The sequence below is a fragment of the Ranitomeya imitator genome, chromosome 6 (assembly GCF_032444005.1).
Source record: "Ranitomeya imitator isolate aRanImi1 chromosome 6, aRanImi1.pri, whole genome shotgun sequence".
Lineage (NCBI taxonomy): Eukaryota > Metazoa > Chordata > Amphibia > Anura > Dendrobatidae > Ranitomeya > Ranitomeya imitator.
Genome location: NC_091287.1, coordinates 108662107 through 108686682, shown reverse-complemented (window position 1 = coordinate 108686682; position 24576 = coordinate 108662107). Strand labels below are relative to the sequence as shown.

Genomic DNA, 24576 nt, shown 5'->3' with positions numbered 1-24576 from the left:
AGACATCTAGGTAAATAACATGTACATACAATTATCACAATAAGACATACTGAGACGAGTGTGGGGAATATAGTACCACCTTTGTATCCCCTTACACCAATACATTGATAACATCTAGCATTCTGACCCCCGGTACAATGATAATGTCCTCTATTCTAGCCTCAATACAATGATAATATCTCTTATTGTGGCCCTCATACAATGATAATGTCCCCCATTCCAACCTGCATACTTTGATAATGTCTTTAATTCTGACCCCCCTACAATGATAATATCCCCCAATTCAGCCGACCATCTATGATAATGTCTTTTATTCTGGCCTCATACAGTGATAAAGTCCCTCATTGTGTTCCCTGTCTAATAATAATGCGCCCCATTGTGGTCCCCATTCAATGATAATTTCCTCTATTCTGGCACCCATACAGTTAAAATGTCCCAATGTCACCTGCTGCTTTGGACCTCTGATAAGTCAATAGGTTGTATTGGTATAGTGGGGCAGGGAGCTGTTGGCTCTCTGCTCTGCAATAGTTTTAAAATGGATGTGTGTCCAAGGAAGAAAGCTATTATTATTATTATTATTATTATTTATTGCCATAGTGCCCTTTATTTCATGGCGCTTTACATGTGAGGAGGGGTATACATAATAAAAACAGGTACAATAATCTTAAACAATGCAAGTCATAACTGGTACAGGAGGAGAGAGGACCCTGCCCGCGAGGGCTCACAGTCTACAAGGGGTGGGAGAGGATACAGTAGGTGAGGATAGAGCTGGTCATGCAGCAGTTTGGTCGATCGGTGGTTACTGCAGGTTGTAGGCTTGTCGGAAGAGGTAGGTCTTCAGGCTCTTTTTGAAGGTTTCGATGGTAGGCGAGAGTCTGATGTGTTGTGGTAGAGGGTTCCAGAGTAGGGGTGATATGCGAGAGAAATCTTGTATACGATTGTGGGAAGAGGAGATAAGAGGGGTCTGGGTCTGGAAGGACCCCCTCTGCTCCAGTCATGCTGAACCCTATATGATAGTTACAACCTTGTCTTACGTGTTATGACTGGCCGCTGTCTGCTAACCAGTCTGAGATGGGAGTAGCAGCACTTTGCTGACTCAGTCAGACATCTCATACCACCATCTGATACGAGATATTGCAGGTGCGGCATTGGCCACATGGACATATACTGTATTGATAACATATACTGTATGGATAAATGACAATGTTGCTGTGCTTTAGGTTAACTTTTCCATTCCTACACACTTTGTGGGGACTTTCCTTTTAAATACTTCTATTTTAAATGTAAGATAGAAAAAAATAATCCCTTTCCTCGCAGCTTCAGGGTCAGGAAGATGCTGATGTCATTCCAGATGCTGCTGGATCAATTTGGTTGCAGCACGCAATTCCAAACTTGAATCCATCTCTAACCCCAGTAATTTTCTTAATGTAGTTTTGTTTTAGGTCCAAAAATGCCTGTGGCGCCAAGTCTTTTTTACATTAAAACAATCATTTTAAACTTTGTGTCCTTATATAAAAGATGTCAGATACCATTCGTTGTTCCTAATCATAGTGCGTGCATTTTCATGTAGATGGGTATATGCATTTCTGTTACATTGCACCATGTCCTTCCCAATGGAATGTCACTTGTGATGATCATATTATATCAATATACAGTTATCCTAAAAGTGTGGCTTCTAATGATGGAGACCAAAGCTTTATCTCATCTCTGTCATTAGGGAGTATTTCCAATCTAGTAATATCAATGTGACATTACTTGCATTTCCAGAAGAGGGCAGCATAATTCTCCTGCACAATGAGGAATGTGAGGAAATCAGGCCCATAGGCCCTAAATGGGGAGTTTTATGGTTCTGCTCACCAGCGAGGCCAAGAAAACATCAGCTTTGTGCTGGTCGAACCAGTCCAAGGCAGCAAGGCCATGTTCCCATGTAGTGTAAACTCTGCATTTTTCTGCTGCGTTTTATGTGTAGAAAATCTTCTGCATTTAGCAATATAAGCAAAGTATACATGATTTCATGAAAACTGAAGCCCACTGTGCATTTAAAGGGAACCTGTCACATGAAAAAACACGATTGACCTGCAGATATGGGGCTAATCTGCAGGTCAATAGCATTGTGAATCTGCACGACGCTTGAACTTAGATCCACACTGCACGGTGGAAATTAACTTTATTCCCCCCCAGCATTCCGGCTTCAATCACAGGGACGGCGCCAAGTCAGTCACTGCTCTGTGTATAGAGAGTGGAGGGTGTAACCACGGCCCCAGCACTGACCAACAGCCGGCCTTAATGCTGAGCTGCTGTCAGGGTCAAGGCGTGGTTTCAGCTGCTGTTCTCTATACACTGAGCACTGACTGAACCCATGCCGGTGCAGCCCCCTGACTGAAACAGGAAATGTTGCCTTGGGAAATAAAGGTAATTTCATCCCAACAGCGGGGGTCTAAGTGCCACGTCAGGCAGGTTCACTGGGCAGGTTTTTTCGGGTGACAGGTTCCCTTTAAAGATGCAGTAGAACTGGACAGTTTTCATTGCATTTTTTCTCTATAAACTTCTATGTGGAGTCTGAAAAAAATGCATGTATAAAATGTAATTGTGTTTTTAATTGCAGAATTGCAGCATTTTGGAACTAAAAAAAGCATTAAAAAATGGTGCTTCGAATCTGCAAGCATGGAACAAGGTAAGGCCACGTTCACACGTTCAGTATTTGGTCAGTATTTTCTATCAGTATTTGTAAGCCAAAATCAAGAGTGGAACAATCAGAGGACAAGTATAATTAAAGGCCTTATCACTCTGATGGGTCAAATAACTACACCTCCTCACCCCTTGGGTGCTCAGACTGGACGATTGACCGTGTACCGTGAGATAGACTCGGCTGTCACATATCAAGCAGTATCCCCACTAGCCCCACCGCAGATTATTGTGATGATGCTAATGTAGGGGGTATGATATATTACGTTTATACCTTTTCCTTTCTCTTTCATCCTGGTGCCGTATATTATTAGTGAATGTATATTTGTTAACATATGATGGTACTGCTACACAATTTTGTGTATTACCACTCCTATACAATGGTACTGCTACACTGTTATGTGTTTTACTGTGTCTTGCTAAATGTATATATGTGTAATGTTATACTGTTGTAATGCTGCTATGTATATGTATAGGGTAAGTGCAGTTATTGGATTGGCCACTAGATGGGGGCATTTTAGTGTACAGAGCTTTCAGCTAGGGTATAGTGTAGGAAAGGGTTAACTATAGGAGGCGCTGCTGTGTGGTAAGTTAGTAACATTCCCTTAGGTAGTCAGAAGGGCCCAGGCGCCCGAATAGCTCTAGGCCCAGGACACCACAGCAGTCACGCAACGTTTAAAGGGACTCTGTCACCTGAATTTGGAGGGAACAATTTTCAGCCATAGGGGCGGGGTTTTAGGGTGTTTGATTCACCCTTTCCTTACCCGCTGGCTGCATGCTGGCTGCAATATTGGATTGAAGTTCATTCTCTGTCCTCCATAGTACACGCCTGCGCAAGGCAAGATTGCCTTGTGCAGGCATGTACTACGGAAACAGTGAGTCTGAACAGGAAGAACACTGCGGTATCACCTAAGGCGCTATTACCCCATAATGTACTGGAGGACGTAGAATTGAGTGCAGGGAAAGAGCAGAATGAGAACTGCATGGGACTTGTTGTTGATGTTGTTACTGACAAGAATGTGCTGCCAAGTTGTTCAAGTAAAGTTTCACATGTTGCATTTGAACCCGGACTGGGTCTCAATTCTTGTGAAGCCAGTTGCAGAAAGGTCTCAGCACCATAGTGGTATCCCTGATGGCGTATTGGGAGAAGACACAGGTATGCTGGAGAAAGAATGCTGTTTTCATGTAAGTGGAGATCAGGGAAAAGATACACCGGAGTGTATGGCCATGACTACGGCCCTGCCGCTCCCTTAGACTAATGCAAAGTGATAGCGAGGTAAGTGCTTTTCAGCAACATAATGCACTTTTTATCTAGATGAGTATGACACTTTCTGGGCACAGTTTGGACTGTATGACTTTATTAAGTCCCAAAATGTCAATTAATGAAAGTAAATTCCAAACGAACCAAAATTAAGTAAGCTCACCCTTTGGCTTTATAACAGAAATGACAAAGTAGATGCACCAGGATCAACGGCAGGTGACCAGTGCTGTCATAAAAAACAAGTCAAGGCAAAATAAGAGGGTATCCAGTACAGCAGACAAAATGTATTTCTGCACTTAGAAAACTTTCAAAGGATATCATTAAATCTTACATTTTTTTGCTGAATAAGGCCTCATTAGGATGTCAGTGTTTTTGATGAACGCAAAAAATGGTACTTGTGTCATCAGCATTTTGGATCACCGTGTCAGTAATTTTCACATATGGATAAATAACTAAATTACAAAGCTTCCCATATACATTACAGTGTTAATCACTAATGCCATCTGTGTACTATACGTGTTTTTCACGGACCCACGATTACGTATTGGCACTTTTCACCTCTGCTGCCGCAAAAACCTGACATATCTATGAGTTTTGCATGGACAAACTGGACCTCATCTTCAACCACCTCTGTTCCCTACCTAACCTCTTTAACTCCCCTCTCCCCCCTGTTTGACCACAACCTACTCATATTATCTTCCCTCTAATCTCCAGGTGCACAATCTCCACTCCCCAAACTTGTACACCCTCACAGAAATCTCAAACACCTTGATTTATACTCACTTTCTGAACCACTTCTCCCTTTTACAGACATTACATGATGCAGACACTGCTGCCGCTTTATATAATATCACAATAGCTACAGCTCTAGAATCGGTCACCCACTCACACATACCAAAGTTCATACAATCAACAGGCAATCCTGGAACACCAGCCTGACTAAAGAATTGCAGCAGGCTTCCAGGGTTGCTGAGCGGAGATGGAAGAGATCCCACTCCAGCGAGTACTTCATCACATACAAACAGTGCCTCACTACTTTCAAGTCCACACTCACTGCAGCAAAACAAACCTACTCCTCATCTCTCATATCCTCTTTGTCACTCCACCCTAAACAGCTATTAAGCACTTTCAATTCTATCCTCTGTCCCTCAGCACCTCTGCTGTTTCCGCTCTTAACAATTGAAGACTTTGCCTCATACTTCAAGCAGAAGATTGATAACATCAGAGAAAGCTTTGGCCTATAGTCCCTACAGCCCCTCCTCATAAGTACTCAGCCCTGTTCTTCCAAAACCAGCTTCTCCACCATTACAGAAGATCAACATTCCTCTCTACTCTCCAGATCACATCTCACCACTTGCACACTTGACCATATCCCATCCCACCTCATTCCAGACCTCACCACAGTCTTCATCCCAACCCTAAGCCATATCTTCAATCTTTCACTGACAAATGGTATCTTCTCATGCTTTAACATGCCTCGATCACACGTGTCCTCAAAAATCCCTCCTTTGACCTATTCTCTGTGTCTAGCTATCGCCCCATATTACTTCTCCCCTATGCTTCATATCACTTCTCCCCTACTGGAACAACACGTTCCTCTAGAACTGTTCTCCCACCCCTCCTCTTGCTCTCACTTTGACCAGTAGCAATATGGATGCTATATATGCTATATATGGACCAGTTTCCTACCGAAACTGTCCTGACTAAAATCACCAATGAAGTACTAACCGCCAAATCCAAGTGACACTACTCTGTCCTCTTCCTCCTCCGGGATCTGTCCACTGCCTTCGACATGGTGGATTACTCCCTTTTACTACGGATTCTCTTGGAATCACAGACGTGGCTCTATTTTTGATCTCTTCATACCTATCAGGCCAGACATTTTATGTCTCCCACTCACACATCATCTCTCTTCTCACCCCCTATCTGTTGGTGTCTCGCAAAGCTCAATTTTAGGACCCCTACTCTTCTCCATCTACACTTTTTGGCCTGGGACAGCTCATAGGGTCCCACGGCTTTCAGTATCATCTCTAACCTGATGACACACAGATCTACCTCTCTGGATGTGATATCACCTCCTTACCAGAATTCCACAATGTCTGTTCTCTATTTTATTCTTTTTCTCTGCTCTACCCTTACCTTCTATAATATGGTACAGTTTCACTTGTCTTTCGCTAGGGAGACTTGTCAGGGCATCACAAAAACACTGAACTTTACAGCTTATAGATGCCCTTAATCTGGTTGACTGGGACAATGTCCTCAGAAATAAGAATACAGATAATAAATGGGAAATGTTTAAGGACATCCTAAATAGGCACTGTAAGTGGTTTACACCTTGTGTGAATAAAAGTACAAGAAATAGGAAAAACTCAATGTGGCTAAACAAAGAAGTAAGAGGGGCAATTAACAGTAAAAAGAAAGCATTTAAACTACTAAAGCAGGATGGCACCGTTGAAGCTCTAAAAACTATAGGGAGAAATACAACTTATCTAAAAAAACTAATGAAAGCTGCCAAAAAGGAAACAGAGAAGCACATTGCTAAGGAGAGTAAAACTAATCCCAAACTGTTCTTCAGCTATATCAATAGTAAAGGAATCAAAAGTGAAAGCGTAGGCCTCTTAAAAAATTGTGAGGATAGAATGGTTGCAGATGACGAGGAAAAAGCTAATATTTTAAACACCTTCTTCTCCACGGTATTCACGGTGGAAAATAAAATGCCAGGTGAAATGGCGAGAGACAAAGAAATCCCTATATTAAAGGTCGCCAATCTAACCCACGAAGAGGTGCAAAACTGGCTAAATAAGATTAAAATAGATAAATCTCCGGGTCCGGATGGCATACACCCATGAGTACTAAAAGAACTAAGTAATATAATAGACAAACCATTATTTCTTATATTTAGGGACTCTATACCGACGGGATCTGCTCCACAGGACTTTTGCATAGCAATGTGGTATCAATATTTAAAAAGGGCTCTAAAAATTAACCTGTAAATTATAGGCCAGTAAGTCTAACCTCTATTGTTGGTAAAATATTTGAAGGGTTTCTGAGGGATGTTATAACTGGCTTGCTGTGACCAGTGGGGTACCGCAGGGGAGAGTGTTGGGACCTATTGTCTTTAACATATTTATTAACGGTCTGGTAGAGAATTACACAGTAAAATATCGATATTTACAGATAATACAAAACTATGTAAAGCAGTCAATGCAAGAGAAGATAGTATTCTGCTACAGATGGATCTGGATAAGTTGGAAACTTGGGCCGAGAGGTGGCAGATGCAGTTTAACAATGATAAATGTAAGGTTATACACATGGGAAGAAAGAATCAATATCACCATTACACACTGAACGGGAAACCACTTGGTAAATCTGACATGGAGAAGGACTTGGGGATCCTAATTAATGATAAACTTACCTGGTGCAGCCAGTGCCAGGCAGCGGCTGCCAAGGCAAATGGGATCATGGGGTGCATTAAAAGAGGTCTGGATACACATGATGAGAGCATTATACTGCCTCTGTACAAATCTCTGGTTAGACCGTACATGGAGTACAGTGTACAGTATTGGGCACCGGTGCTCAGGAAGGATATAATGGAAATAGAGCAAGTACAAAGGAGGGCAACAAAATTAATAATGGGGATGGGGGAACTACAATAACCAGAGAGATTAGCAAAAGTAGGATTATTTAGTCTAGAAAAAAGATGACTGAGGGGTGATCAAATAACCATGTATAAGTATATAAGGGGACAATACAAATATCTCTCCGAGGATCTGTTTATACCAAGGAAGGTTACGGTCACAAGGGGGCATTCTCTGCGTCTGGAGGAGAGAAGGTTTTACCACCAACATAGAAGAGGATTCTTTACTGTTAGGGCAGTGAGAATCTGGAATTACTTGCCTGAGGAGGTGGTGATGGCGAGCTCAGTTGAGGGGTTCAAGAGAGGCCTGGATGTCTTCCTGGAGCGTAACAATATTGTATCTTACAGTTATTAGGTTCTTTAGAAGAACGTAGATCTGGGGATTTATTCTGACAGAATATAGGCTGAACTGGATGGACAAATGCTTACTATGTTATTACTATGTTATTATTCTGTATCCTCATGCATCTCTTGTAGACTGTGAGCCCTTGTGGGCAGGGTCCTCTTTACTCCTATACCAGTATGTGACTCGTATTGCTCCTGATTATTGTATTTGTTTTTTATTATGTATTCCAATTTTCATATGTAAGGCTCCATGGGATAAATGGCGCTATAATAATAATTAATAATAATTATATTATTAATAATAATGGGCCCAATTAATCAAGATTGACATTTTGTTTGGCAGTCTTGATAAAGATTTTGCTGGATACATGCATATATTATGTTGAATTTGAAGACGGTGCTCGACCATGTATTCCACGCTGCCCTACTAAGCTCTTGTTACAAAAAGTTGGAGGAAACGATTGGCTAGTTTAAAAAATTGCAACTTTTCCAATAGTTTTATGCCAGATATCTGGTGAAAACAATTTGATAAATTGGTGAATATGTGTGCAAATTATTTAATTCTGTATAATATTTGGGCAAAATATGACACCTTAAGCAATATTACCATGAATCTATAGGATGTGGACTTTACTGCAAGGGCTCCCACATTGTGTCTGCAAAGTATTTGCTGACTGGTTGATTGAGCTGAAGGTAGCACAAATTAGTGATGGCAAAAACTAGAGAAAAACTAGAGAACACAAAAGCACAACCAGACACAGAGTCCAGGATTCCAAGGTCAGAATTCAGGAAGTCAGACAGAGTTTACAAACAAAGAAGAGTCAAACAGTCCAACAAGAAACCAGAATGGATATCCTCAAGTTAATCTAGATGAATAGCTCAGTAGTGGCAACTTCAGAACATTAGGAAATCAGAAAGAATATTGCACCATGTAGTATAGCCAATAGTTGGCCCAACAGAAAAAAAGGGTTGGATACCAAACCCAGTTTGGAATTATTCTTTTGACCGGCAATTCTGATGGCCAGAAGACATGATTGTGCGGAGCATGTGTCTTTCAACATTGCTGCCAGTGCACAGGGATGTCAAACTCAAATACATAATGGTCCAAAATTAAAAGCTCAGACAAAGTAGTGGGCCAACCTTGATATTTATAAAAAAAATGTCTACAATTCAGGAAGTTTTTCTTTACCATCACATATAACGATAAACTTTTTCATATGGAAAAAACTTAAAGGGGTGGTCCCAAGAACAAAGTGCATTTTAATTAATAGATCTTAGAATAAAATATTCAAATAATATAGTATGCTATGTAAGAGCAGTAAAAAGCATATGGTCCAACGGCCAAATATAAATATGTAGTAACAAAGGAAAAAAATCCTTCAAAAATACAGATAGTAAAGTATGATGCAATCAAAAGTGCCCCCAAACACAGTATAATACCCCCACAGTGAATTCCTCCACAGTACCCTCCACATGCAAAGTATGATGACCCTAGTGTACCCCCCTTCCTCAATCCCCCTGACTAAGAATGGTAAACCCATCACAGTATGATTCTCCAACTGTAATTCCCACACAGCACTCCATTCAGTATAATGGACACAAAAAGTCCTCCATACAGTATAATGAGACCCTGCATTGCCTTCCATACAGTATAATGGCCTCACATAGTGCACCATACAGTATAAACGGGCCCATATAGTGCTCAATGCAGTATAATGCACCATATATAGTGCTGCATATAGTATAATAGCCCTACATAGTGTTTCATACAGTATAATGGCTCTACATAGTGCTCCATACAGTATAATAGTCCCCACATTGAAAAAAAAATACGCACCTCTGCCATTCCCTCGATGCTCGTCTCTTTATGGTGTCTTCAGGTCCTCTGCACATCTCAGTACAGTGGGCACATTGTAATGATAGCATCAAGACATCAGATGCAGAGGGGGGAATGATGGGAGAGGTAGCGTCAGATGGCGCTCACTCCTCCATCTTTGCTTTCAACTTTAGCGGTATCTAGGATGCAGATTTAGCTGAAAGTGAGATGCTTGGTGGGAAACGAGACCAGCTCGCCTCACTGGCCTAATATACACACCCTGCAGGCCAGATTTGGCCCACGGACCAGAGTTTGACATGTGCTATAGGACTAACTGGACAAACACTGGATAAATACTGTATGGCACTCTTTAGGTATTGGGTGCAAAATGTATTTGAGTACAATGTGGGTCTATTTAACCACTTTGCTTAATGGAATAAAATCATATTAGGAAACTCCATGCAATATAATCTAATAGGAAATATGTCTTCTAGCATTACGTTATGAGATTGCTTTACCTCTGTAGTTCTGTAGTTCTTACAAACATTTTTATAGCAGGTTGAGTCTAACTTTTACACAAATAAATTTAATCCATGTTTTTTTTTCTTGGGAAAGAATATCAGTGCTCAACAAGCCATCTCCGCCATGGAAATGTTTAGACTTCATTAAAATAGAGGTTTTACCGTTACCAAGGACTATTTATTTAATACACTTTATGCTACAGCAGTCCGTGCATCTCCCGTTTCTCTCTTTACTCAGACTTCCACTAAAGCGTACTTCTGTTCTTTCTCTACCCCACAATTAATTTATATAAATAAATATAAGCCTAATCCTTTTTCCAAGAATAGCATGCTCTGTGGCACTGTGCCACTTGCTGTCTGTTCGCCTGTACGTCTTAGTTAAATAAATATAACCTTCATCCTCTCACCAAGAATAGCAGCTATCATTGGCAAGCATCCTTTGGCTGACTGCAATCAGTATGATACTGTTCAGATCAACCTGTTTAACATGTTTACTAGAAAGCATGTTGGCCAATGGTATGGTAACTCGGATGTCACAATTGAATTTACCAAAAAGAGGCATTTTCAGAAAAAATATTAGCTATCATCAGAAAAGAACCTGTTCTTTAAATCAGGTATTAGTATTAGATGTTTTGTTTTGTATTTTAAATGCAATTTTTTTTTCACATTTTCATTTTTATTAAAAAACAAATAAACAAAATTAGTTATCGTGCAATTTTCACACTGGCCACTGGGGATTTTTTAGACTCATATTTCCTGTTTTAGGAAGTTTTCAGCAGGCTCCTTATCATCAGAGGCAGTATAGCAATGACAAGTAACAACTCCATACACAGCTGATAACACAGAATCCACCATTCACAAAAAGTGATGTTACAGCTGACCCTGCTCTCCCTCCCTTCACAGTGACCTTTCCACATGCTCATTAATTACTTCATGACAAATGGTAATATCGAGGTCTGACCATTGTGGCTATGCACCTGTGTTGATTTCTGAAACAACAGGAGGTTACAGTCTAAAAATGCCTCAGAGGCCAATGGAAAGGTTATTATTTTTTTTATTAATTTATTTTTAATCAAGTACATTTTTATTGATTTTAGAACATTTTACAGAAAGGAAAAATAAGATATCCAAATCTGAACATTTGAACCCCAACCATTTTAATAAGATTCAATCTTCCTACCAACGAGAATTGCAATTTGCTATTTTCATTTTGATTTATTCCATTAAGGCGAGTAAGTTAATTTTTTTCATAAAACACTGAAATTGGGAAACCACTTTCACCTGCGTTTGCTGTATTTTTGGAATGAGCAACCGAGCACTAATTTTTCCCAATTGATGTTAAGACCCAATAAATGTCCAAAGTCCTCTTTTTCTCTGAAGAGGCAATTTGCATACAAAGTTTTTAAGGATGTCCATAACATTAAGCAGCGAGCTATCACAATCCCCAAGGAAAAGCAAATTGCATAGAATGCAATTTTTTATTCTATCCGCCCAGGTCTAAACCTAACCACTTTTGTAGAATTCCTTATCGCTGCGGCCAAATATTCAATGGCAATGTCAAATATTAGTGCAGCTTAAAGCTTTGAGATAATGCACCATTTTCTTTAATTTTACATGTAAGAGAAGAATATATGAATTGTATCCAGGATATAAAAATAGGCCCAAACCATATTTCTTGTAAAATCATCCATAAGAACCTCCATTCTATACTCTCAAATGCATTGGTAGCGACAAAAGGTCCCATATTGTCAGCTGGTAGTTGCATATTTAGGAATAAGCAACGGAGGTTAATTGCGGTGGATTTACTAGCCACAAAACCTGTCTAGTCTGGGTGGACTATTGTGGATATAATTCCAGAGAGTCTGTAAGGTAAAACTTTGGCTAAGATTTAATGTCTATTTTTAATATTTATATAGGTCTATAGGAGTCAGCTAATTGAGGGTCTTTGCTTTTTGATAATCTGATAAGGCTTTTTCTAATTCCTCCAAAACTAAAGGTCTATCCAGCGAACATTTATCTTCTTTAGTCAATTTGGCTATATCTAGACATTTTTGGATATCTCCTTCTGTATATTAAGTCTTTGAGGTGTATTAAGATTCATAGAATGAGAATAAAACTTCTAGAATTTCCCCTGTCGAATTTACGAAGGCACCATTATTCGAATATAGACTATAAATCTATCAGCGCCAACTCTTTAATGTATGACCCAAAGGGGGTTATGTTACCTTCTACTTTGCTTTCCTTTGTCCCAGTGACCATCCATAATATTGTTAACATTGCCTATACTCAGCAGAGGTACACCGTGATGCTGTACTGATAATGCTATTATTTTTTGCAATATCCTACCCAATACCCAATCCACTACACCACATAAAAGCACAAGGAGTACAATTACCCTCTCCCGCAGAGAAAGCAGGCGAATCAACTTCCAGTGCTGATGAAAAAATTCCCATCGTATATCAAATACACAAAAGCTTCCCATTCTTACATTCTCCCTCTGCTACTATCTTATCAAGAGAGTTACATTAAGTTTAGAGAAAATGAACATTATCTTTCAACAAGATGAATAATCATCCTACAATATTAAATATAACCAGAAACTGAACAATCGCGTAATTAAATAGGAAGTCTAGCATTTTGCTACATTTACAAGTGAAGAAATTTCCCCACTGAGAGAGAAGAAAAAAAGCTCCCCCAGGGCCATTATATATTCTTCTGGCAATTCTCTTTTCTGGATCTGTTGAGTTTATGTGGCTGCCATGCATGCATGGCTGTCTTTCGTGCTGATCTAGCCATTTCCTGGTATCCTCTGCTCCCGAAAAGAAGTGTGCCAAGCAACAACTTGTCATGCCGGATACAACATAGAATAAGACAGATTTAGATTCTTCAATCGCTTTTTAATGTCTGTGAATTATTTCATCCTCTGTTATTGAACTTATGCGGAAAAATCTGGGAAAACGAATACTTTGCTCCTGTCTTCAAATGGCATCACGATCTCTGTAGTGCACAATCCTGGTTAATATTCAATGCGGGGGGGAGTCCAAGGGGTAAGGATCTTGAAGGAACTCTGTGTGCTTGTCCAATAGCAAATATAGGTGTAAGAACATCAGTCCTGAACTTATTTTTTAGCCAATAGCAAATAAAGGTGTAAGAACATCAGTCCTGAACTTATTTTTAGCCAGTTTTCCATAAATTCAGTGGGAGCATTCCCTTCTATTTTTACTGGGATTCCTATTATTTTTAGATTATTCCTTCTCATGCAGTTTTCTAGGTCATCTGTCTTAGCAACTGTGAAGGATTACCCCTTCCTCCCACGTCACCAATCCGTGACGTCACTACACAGGCCCAGCTCTCCGGCGCCCCCTTTGTCTCTCAGGTCAGTAAGGGAACTGCACCTAGAGCAAATGGCCGCCGGGGAGACTGCCCTGTTACCCACACTGGGTATTTTAAGATTCGCAATCAGAGTAAAAGGATCAGCCCAAAATTAATTGATGATTTAATTGCCTTCAGGGCGCACTAGATATTTACAAGAAAGATACAATCACAATATATCAAGAGTTACAGTCAGAGTACAATATAACAACAATAATACAAGGCTTAAAGGTATAAAGCTGGAGGTCAACTTACCAGGTTGAAGGTCGCTTGTGGAAGCCGGGGGCGCGCAGCATTCCGCAGGTCCAAAACTTAGTTACCGGGCAGCCCCCAGAAAGCGTGTGCTTGCTCCCCTCTGGCTGGCATACCCTGTTCCTTAAGATATCATCATCATCTTCTTCTGTGGAGTGAGACTCTCCCAGTGACCTCAGCTTCTTCTTAAACCTGGCTGAGCCCCCCTGCCTGCAGCTGGGTGGGCTTAGCAATCTCCACTCCCTCTGCCTCCCTGCAAGATTTATTCCAATTTCTAATAAATGGGATAACTTCCCTCAGGATGATCGGATCAGCACACGGGCAGTACCAGCGCCTGTGGTTTGTTCTGCCGGTCGTACTGGGATCAAACCTGGACCCATTCGGTCCCTGTGGGAGGCTGATCTCTATATCTCAGGTTTCAGGCCTCCCACCGCCACGGGAGTCGCACTGTTGGATGCACAATTTCTTTAGGGCAAGGAGAATATTTTTTATGAGCCTGTACCTCGGACGATGCATCCATAATTCACAATTCCATGTTGGAGACGGTTCGACTGGGCTGCCATAATAGATATGTATCCAGTGGCCACTTGGCATGCGTGTTTTAATTAAGCCCCCAAGCATTTCCAAGCCCCCTGCTGGCGTGGTTTCCTCATTGAGCTTTGAAATACCGTCTACAGTTTACACTGAGCTCAGCCCGTTAGCATACTAATAGGAACTTTATTCATTATAAAAGGTGGGGGCCAGAAGCGTTCCTCGCTGCAGACCTGTGACCAGGAGACAAAATGGAGTCACGCCAACCTGGTAGTATGCCTGTTCCAAGATGGCGGCTGTTCCCTCATCACACCTCCCTGCTTTAGAGGGCGCTAGGGGGCATCACATTCCTGTGTTCCCCCATGCGCCCTTCCACACCTTCTCCTTGCCGGGGCAACCCATCAGCATTACTATGGTCTCGGCCTCTCTCTCCCTGAGCCTGTCTCTGCCTCCTCCTCTCTGAGGCTGACTCTGTCCCTCCTCTCTCTCTCTCTGAGGCTGTCTCTGCCTCTCCCCTCTCTCTGAGGCTGTCTCGGTCTCCTCCTCTCTCTCTCTGAGGCTGTCTCTGCCTCCTCCTCTGTCTCTCTCTGAGGCTGTCTCGGCCCCCTCCTCTCTCTCTCTGAGGCTGTCCCTGCCTCCCCCTCTGTCTCTCTCTGAGGCTGTCTCCACCTCCTCCTCTCTCTCTCTGAGGCTGTCTCTGCCTCCTCCTCTCTCTCTCTGAGGCTGCCTCTGCCCCCTCCTCCTTCTCTCTCTGAGGCTGTTTCTGCCTCCTCCTCGGTCTCTCTTGGAGGCTGTCTCTGCCCCCTCCTCTCTCTCTCTGAGGCTGTCTCTGCCCCCTCCTCCTTCTCTCTCTGAGGCTGTCTCTGCCTCCTCCCCTCTCTTTCTGAGGCGGTCTCCGCCTCCTCCTCGGTCTCTCTTGGAGGCTGTCTCTGCCCCCTCCTCTCTCTCTCTGAGGCTGTCTCTGCCCCCTCCTCCTTCTCTCTCTGAGGCTGTTTCTGCCTCCTCCTCGGTCTCTCTTGGAGGCTGTCTCTGCCCCCTCCTCTCTCTCTCTGAGGCTGTCTCTGCCCCCTCCTCCTTCTCTCTCTGAGGCTGTCTCTGCCTCCTCCCCTCTCTTTCTGAGGTGGTCTCCGCCTCCTTCTCCGTCTCTCTCTGAGGCTGTCTCTGCCCCCTCCTCTCTCTCCCTGAGGCTGTCTCTGCCCCCTCCTCCTTCTCTCTCTGAGGCTGTCTCTGCCTCCTCCCCTCTCTTTCTGAGGCGGTCTCCGCCTCCTCCTCCGTCTCTCTCTGAGGCTGTCTCTGCCCCCTCCTCTCTCTCTCTGAGGCTGTCTCTGCCCCCTCCTCCTCCGTCTCTCTCTGAGGCTGTCTCTGCCCCCTCCTCTCTCTCTCTGAGGCTGTCTCTGCCCCCTCCTCCTCCGTCTCTCTCTGAGGCTGTCTCTGCCCCCTCCTCTCTCTCCCTGAGGCTGTCTCTGCCCCCTCCTCCTTCTCTCTCTGAGGCTGTCTCTGCCCCCTCCCCCCTCTCTCTCTCTCTGAGGCTGTCTCTGCCCCCTCCTCCTTCTCTCTCTCTCTCTGAGGCTGCCTCTAACTGTCGGTCCCTAGGCCACGCCTCCGGTGAGCCCTGCTGGACCGATACCCGGTACAGCCGTCCCTGGTCCCAGACCACCCGCTCGCGGTCTGACTCCCCGGGAGGCTGTGCCGCCTGCTCCTTAAGAGCTTTCAGGCCAGCATCAGCTTCCAACGCTTCCTGAAATCCCTGACTCGATGTGGCGAGAATGGACGACACCGCCACATACGCTGTCAGCTACCCGGGATCTGTCTCCTGGCCGCTGTCTGACTCGGCAGCCACTTGGGCAGAGAGGGGGAAGCCGTCGGACCTCTGCAAGGCTCCTTGGGCTACGGCGCTCCCACTCCTGGTGACAGCGGCCACGACCACTGTGCCCATGGGTAGCACTTGCTTCCCTCCGGCTCCTGACCAAGTCGCCGGGTCAGGCAGACTTCCCTGCCCTCCTGACATCCCGGGTGTGGGGAACTCCTGCCCTGGGGTCTTACCTGGTGGCTCCTCTCCTGGGTCGCCTCCTCCCCCCAGGGCCTGTTCCTCTTCCTGCAGGGGCCCTAGACTCAGCAGGCTGGATTCACTTAGGGGCCCTACCCTGCCTGTAGCAGCCCCTCCCTCCACCTCTGAGCTCTCCCCTACAGTCTCCTCAACTGTCCTCACTGTGAGCCCTGTGTGGGTGGTGTCAGTGTATGGAGTACCCTCAGGTTTCACTCCCTCCCCCACTGTTGGAGGCACATTCAACACATCAACATTCACAGTAGAGACATGACATTCTTGGGGAGCCGAACTTGGGGGTTCAGTGGCCACATACTGAGACACTAGCCGCCCAAAATCGGTACCAAGTAATACATTAGCAGGAATATTTGACGTTACTCCCACCTCCCGTACTCCCCTCCCGGCACCCCAGTCCAAAAACACCTTTGCGACAGGCAGCACCGGTTCCACGCCTCCAATTACGGAGACGGACAGGGTTCTCCCTGGCACCAAGTCTTGAGGGGACACCACCTCAGGACGTACCAGGGTTCGTTCAGCGCCTGTGTCCCGCAGTCCCATGACCGCTGAGCGGCCGATAGTGACGGGTTGGTAATTGTCCAGGGACCTCCCACCACCCCCTCCCACACATAAAACAGTGGACGGTTCCGGGGACAGGGATGGGGGCTTAAGACGCTGGGGACATGCAGCCTTGAAGTGTCCCAGCTGGTTGCAGTGATGACAACGTCTGGGTTCTGCGCCTGGCCTGGAGAGGGCAGCAGGGGGGTACACCCCTTGCACTCTGGGGGCTGGGGGAACAGGGGCAGGATTGGGCTTACCCCCTCTCCAGGTGCTGCTGGCAGGCTTCTTCGGCTCAGGCGCCCTGTTATTGGCATACTCGTCTGCCAGGGCGGCTGTAGCAGAAGCCCCCTTCGGTTTCCGGTCACGGAGGAATTGCTGGAGGTCCTCTGGGCAGTTCCACAAGAACTGCTCCGTGACGAACAGTTCCTGGACCTCCTGGCGGGCGGTGAGCGCTAGACCCAAGATCCAGTGCTCTGCAGCTCTCAGCTACGCCCGCATGTGGTCGGTCCAGGTGTCCTTTGGGCCCCGCTGCAGGCTCTGGAACTTCTTGCGGTAGGACTCTGGGGTGAGGTTGTAGTGCTGGATCAGCGCCCGCTTGATGCTGCTGTAGTCCTGCTCCGCCCCGGCAGGTAAGTCCCCCAAAACTTCCAGGGACTTACCCCTCAAACGGGGGGTCAGGTATCTTGCCCACTGATCCGGGGCCAGATGGTGTTGAAGGCAGGTCCTTTCAAAGGCCAGCAAGAAGGAATCCAGGTCTCCATCCTTCTCAAGCAGAGGGAAGTCCTCGGCCCGGACTTTGGAAACCCTGGACTCTGGCGGTGCTGGGGCGTCCAGCGGGAGCCCGTGTTGAGCCATCTCCAGTCGGTGCTGGCGCTCCGCTGCTCTCTCTGCCGCTGCTTGCTCCGCTGCCCGCTCTGCAGCTTTCTCTGCCCGCTCCGCTACCTCGCGGCGTTCTGCCCGCTCTCGCTCCTCTGCTTTCTCTGCAGCTGCCATGAGTCTCATATAGGCGTCTTCATTACCTGCCTCGAGACGTGCCAATGCGGCTGCAACAAGGGCCTCTGATGTGGACAGGCTGGTGCGGGTAGGTATGGGTAGTCCCTTGCCGGACTAAGCACGGGTGGCTGGCTCCTTGGGGAGTCTGGGCTGAGCTCCCCCTCGCCTTGAGCAGTACCATCCACCACCACCTCCTCATTGACCATAGCACTGGCCTGCGCCCTCACTGCACTCCTGGTGCCTTCCGCCATCTTTGGAACCTCTGGTTACTGACACAGCTGTAACCCTGACCTTGCACACAACTTATTATATCTACACTCTGACCGTCTAGTGCTGGGCTGACCTTAAGACCCCAGCAGTGAAAGTTACCGCTGGTAGTCTTTAGTGTCTGGGAGTAGGGGTCCCACGCACACTATTACTCTGATCCCACGTATGCTGCCACCACTGTGAAGGATTACCCCTTCCTCCCACGTCACCAATCCGTGACGTCACTACACAGGCCCAGCTCTCCGGCGCCCCCTTTGTCTCTCAGGTCAGTAAGGGAACTGCACCTAGAGCAAATGGCCGCCGGGGAGACTGCCCTGTTACCCACACTGGGTATTCTAAGATTCGCAATCAGAGTAAAAGGATCAGCCCAAAATTAATTGATGATTTAATTGCCTTAAGGGCGCACTAGATATTTACAAGAAAGATACAATCACAATATATCAAGAGTTACAGTCAGAGTACAATATAACAACAATAATACAAGGCTTAAAGGTATAAAGCTGGAGGTCAATTTACCAGGTTGAAGGTTGCTTGTGGAAGCGGGGGCGCGCAGCATTCCGCAGGTCCAAAACTTAGTTACCGGGCAGCCCCCAGAAAGCGTATGCTTGCTCCCCTCTGGCTGGCATACCCTGTTCCTTAAGATATCATCATCATCTTCTTCTGTGGAGTGAGACTCTCCCAGTGACCTCAGCTTCTTCTTAAACCTGGCTGAGCCCCCCTGCCTGCAGCTGGGTGGGCTTAGCAATCTCCACCCCCTCTGCCTCCCTGCAAGATTTATTCCAATTTCTAATAAATGGGATAACTTCCCTCAGGATGATCGGATCAGCACACGGGCAGTACCAGCGCCTGTGGTTTGTTCTGCCGGTCGTACTGGGATCAAACCTGGACCCATTCGGTCCCTGTGGGAGGCTGATCTCTATATCTCAGGTTTCAGGCCTCCCACCGCCACGGGAGTCGCACTGTTGGATGCACAATTTCTTTAGGGCAAGGAGAATATTTTTTATGAGCCTGTACCTCGGACGATGCGTCCATAATTCACAATTCCATGTTGGAGACGGTTCGACTGGGCTGCTATAATAGATGTGTATCCAGTGGCCACTTGGCATGCGTGTTTTAATTAAGCCCCCAAGCATTTCCAAGCCCCCTGCTGGCGTGGTTTCCTCATTGAGCTTTGAAATACCGTCTACAGTTTACACTGAGCTCAGCCCGTTAGCATACTAATAGGAACTTAATTCATTATAAAAGGTGGGGGCCAGAAGCGTTCCTCGCTGCAGACCTGTGACCAGGAGACAAAATGGAGTCACGCCAATCTGGTAGTATGCCTGTTCCAAGATGGCGGCTGTTCCCTCATCACAGCAACCAGTTCAGATATACAGTTAGGTCCATATATATTTGGACAAAGACAACATTTTTCTAATTTTGGTTATAGACATTACCACAATGAATTTTAAACAAAACAATTCAGATGCAGTTGAAGTTCAGACTTTCAGCTTTCATTTGAGGGTATCCACATTAAAATTGGATGAGGGTTTTAGGAGTTTCAGCTCCTTAACATGTGCCACCCTGTTTTTAAAGGGACCAAAAGTAATTGGACAGATTCAATAATTGTAAATAAAATGTTCATTTTTAGTACTTGGTTGAAAACCCTTTGTTGGCAATGACTTCCTGAAGTCTTGAACTCATTGACATCACCAGATGCTGTGTTTCCTCCTTTTTGATGCTCTGCCAGGCCTTCACTGCGGTGGTTTTCAGTTGCTGTTTGTTTGTGGGCCTTTCTGTCTGGAGTTTAGTCTTTAAGAAGTGAAATGCTGCTCAATTGGGTTGAGGTCAGGTGACTGACTTGGCCATTCAAGAATATTCCACTTATTTGCTTTAACCCTCCGTCACATACAACTGATCTGACAGGCGCTTCTCTTTTACTTTCATTTCTCCTTCCTGACCAGATTGTGAGGAAACCCCCTCCCTCCAGGTAGTCCCCTGTCTCTTGAAGGTCTGTGAAACCTGATATCACAGTTGGATTTCAGAGCTTCAGGGGAGAGGATATAGCTGCACAGATCTCTCAGGCTCATTGTATGTGAATACGTCACATTCAGTAAGGTTGGTATTTTATGTTTTTATTCATCACAATAGTTTATTTAGCTTGTTTTATGAATGTATAGCACAAAATGTGAGGATATTTCATAGAAATAAGGGAGATTTTATAAAAGAAAGTGTGCTGCTCAGGCATATACAGTAGTTCCCTAACATATTCCTTCTCTTGCTTCAGATTATCTGCTGAAATGGAGAGGAAAATGTACAATTTATCCAAACAACTTGATGTTGAGGAAGTAACAAACATTCTGTTAGATGATAGAGACCTCACACTGAATGAGGATTTAGGAGAGGAAAGTGAGATTGATTCTCATGATGAGGTGGAAGAATGTGTCCTGGATTCTGAAACAGAGCAAGATGGTGACAGTGGTGAGGATGAAGAAGTTGGATCATATTATATTGGAAAAGATAAAAATACTAAATGGAACAAGAAGCCATTCCAGAAAAAACGTAGGGAACCTTTAAACATTATTACTCACCTTCCTGCAGTAATAGGAACTGCACGTAATGCAAAAACTGCAGTTGAATGCTGGAACAGTATATTTACAGATGACATTCTGGACTCTATTGTCACATATACCAACCAATATATAGACATTATAAAGGACAAGTACATCTGCAACAGAACCATCAAGCCACCAGATGAAATAGAACTGCGTGCTTTTTTTGGATTACTGTACCTTGCAGGAGCTTATAGGGCAAATAGACAAAGTTTGGAGGAACTTTGGGGTAAAGATGGGGATGGAGTTGAAAAATTTAGCCTTGTTATGTCCATAAACAGATTCAAGATTCTAATTCGTTGCCTTCGGTTTGACGACAGAACTACCCGAACCGAACGCAAAACACATGACCGACTTGCTCCAATTCGTGATATAGTTCAAAGATTTGTTGTAAACTGTAAACAAAGTTATTACCCTGGAGAGAATCTCACTATTGACGAAATGCTCCCTGGTTTTCGTGGCAGATGTGCCTTTCGTCAATATATTCCATCAAAGCCAAACAAATATGGAATAAAAATGTATGCCCTTGTTGATGCCAGTAAGACCTACACTTACAACCTGGAAGTTTATGCAGGAAAACAACCAGAAGGTCCTTACTGTGTGAGCAACAAACCCATTGATGTTGTAAAAAGACTGGCTGAACCCTTATTTGGATCGGGTCGCAATATTACAGCTGACAATTGGTTTACAAGTTGTGATCTGATTGATTATCTGAAAATTCAGAAGCTGTCATATGTGGGAACTGTAAGAAAAAACAAAAGGGAATTGCCGCCACAGTTTGTAAGTGTGAAAGAGAGACAACAGTACAGCAGTATGTTTGCATTCCATAATGGAAAGGCTTTAGTTTCCTATGTACCACATGCCAAAAAAATCGTACTTCTTCTATCAACACTTCATGATGATGCTGCCATCGATCCTGGGACTGGGGCAGAAAAAAACCCGGAGATAATTACATTTTACAATGCCACCAAAGGGGGTGTGGATACAGCAGATCAGATGTGCTCCACTTTCAACGTCAGCAGAAATATCAAACGCTGGCCAATGGTCATATTTTTTGCTATGTTGAATTTGGGTGGTATAAATTCACAAGTAATTTATCTTGAAAACAAGCTTGAACCACTCCGTAGACGATTGTATCTGAAAAAATTGGCCCATGAACTAGTACTTGGAGAGCTACGCAGGAGAAGCGTGAAAACAATCGGTATCCCTTCTCGCCTTCAAGTTCAGCTCAAAAGGTTCCGCCCAGAAGATGATGGTGAAAAGTCACCATCTGCACCACCTCACAAAAGAAGGAGATGCACCACCTGCCAAATGGAAAGCGGAACCAGAAGGCTTTCAAATTATGAATGTCTCAAATGTCATAAAGCAATTTGCCTGACACATGCAAAAATGGTGTGTAATTCTTGCTATTTGCTCTGCAAGTGTGACTTTTCTGGGGAAACCTCAGCATCTACTTCTGATTGAATATGTTTTTAATAGTACTTAAGGTACCTTAAAATTAAGTTTGTGTTCAAAAATTTTCTTTGTACATTTTTTTGAGAGAGTCGAACTGGGGACTATTTGGCGGAAGTTTTGAAAAGTTTGTATTTCATAGTTATTAGTTTTATGTTAAGTAAATGTTTTTTTTTGCAACTGATTATGTGTAGTCTCTTTTATTACATCCCTATGAAGGTCACTGATCACTTTTAGAGCACTGAAATTGCAAACATTAGATATTATAGGTATTTTTCCAGCAGGTGCCTGACAGGCACATTGTATGTGAACTCGTTAGTCCGAATATTGTATGTGACAGAGGGTTAAAAAACTCCTGGGTTGCTTTGGCTTTATGTTTTGGGTCATTGGTCGTCGTTTAATACTAGAGATGGACAATTAGTTTTGCTGCATTTGGCTGGATCTGAGCACACAGTATGTCTCTGAATAGCTCAGAATTCATTCGGCTGCTTCTGTCCTGTGTCACATCATTAATAAACACTAGTGACCCAGTGCCACTGGCAGCCATGCATGCCCAAGCCATCACACTGCCTCCGCCGTGTGTTACAGATGATGTGGTATGCTTTGGATCATGAGCTGTACCACGCCTTCGCCATACTTTTCTCTTTCCATCATTCTGGTAGAGGTTGATCTTGGTTTCATCTGTCCAAAGAATGTTCTTCCAGAACTGTGCTGGCTTTTTTAGATGTTTTTTAGCAAAGTCCAGTCTAGCCTTTTTATTCTTGATGCTTATGAGTGGCTTGTACCATGCAGTGAACCCTCTGTATTTACTTTCATGCAGTCTTCTCTTTATGGTAGATTTGGATATTGATATGCCGACCTCCTGGAGAGTGTTGGTCACTTGGTTGGCTGTTGTGATGGGGTTTCTCTTCACCATGGAGATTATTCTGCGATCATCCACCACTGTTGTCTTCCGTGAGCACCAAGGTCTTTTTGCATTGATGAGTTCACCAGTGCTTTCTTTCTTTCTCAGGATGTACCAAACTGTAGATTTTGCCACTCCTAATATTGTAGCAATTTCTCGGATGAGTTTTTTCAGCTTAAGGATGGCTTGTTTCACCTGCATGGAGAGCTCCTTTGACCGCATGTTTACTTCACAGCAAAACCTTCCAAATGCAAGCACCGCACCTCAAATCAACTCCAGGCCTTTTATCTGCTTAATTGAGAATGACATAATGAAGGGATTGCCCACACCTGTCCATGAAATAGCCTTGGAGTCAATTGTCCAATTACTTTTGGTCCCTTTAAAAACAGGGTGGCACATATTAAGGAGCTGAAACTCCTAAAACCCTTCATCCAATTTTAACGTGGATACCCTCAAATGAAAGCTGAAAGTCTGAACTTCAACTGCATCTGAATTGTTTTGTTTAAAATTCATTGTGGTAATGTCTGTAACTAAAATGAGAAAAATGTTGTCTCTGTCCAAATATATATGGACCTAACTGTACGTTGGACTGACCTAGTTTGGACCCTTTTCACATTCAGGATATCATCGTCTCTCATCTACAGCACCAGTTCTCTCCATAACCCCCTTCATCTCAGACTTAATATTAGACATGTCCTCTTTTAAACTACCCATCTGTTGGGTCAGTGTAGTTAATGTGGCCTTACACAAAGACACCACATAAAACACATCTTTGATTGTTGGCTCATGTTAATCCTTATCCTCTTCAGTTCGCTGGTTAAAGTCTCCCCCTAAGCAGTTCTGCACTACATGTTTCGCTGGTATTCCTTGATCCTCCACTTCATCTTCAGAGATGCAAAAATCACAGAGACATGTCGGTCACAGATGAAAAGCACCAATGTAAGTCTATGGGTCAATGAAAATCATGAATGGCACATGGATGGCTTCACTGTATAGTCTATTTGATGTCCATTATTAACCCCTTCCCGACCTTTGACGCCACGTAGGCGTCATGAAAGTCGGTGCCATTCCGACCCATGACGCCTATGCGGTGTCATGGAAAGATCGCGTCCCTGCAGATCGGGTGAAAGGGTTAACTCCCATTTCACCCGATCTGCAGGGACAGGGGGAGTGGTAGTTTAGCCCAGGGGGGGTGGCTTCACCCCCTCGTGGCTACGATCGCTCTGATTGGCTGTTGAAAGTGAAACTGCCAATCAGAGCGATTTGTAATATTTCACCCATTATAACGGGTGAAATATTACAATCCAGCCATGGCCGATGCTGAAATATCATCGGCCATGGCTGGAA

General features: G+C 44.2%; 1 long non-coding RNA gene across 1 annotated transcript in view; it reads left to right on the top strand.

The window, feature by feature from the left end:
- Positions 1-24576, top strand: part of LOC138641362 (uncharacterized) — a 141223-nt gene that overhangs the window by 25707 nt on the left and 90940 nt on the right. Inside the window, exon 2 of the long non-coding RNA XR_011313790.1 lies at positions 2606-2674. This is a non-coding gene — a long non-coding RNA (uncharacterized lncRNA). The remainder of the gene's footprint in view (positions 1-2605; positions 2675-24576) is intronic.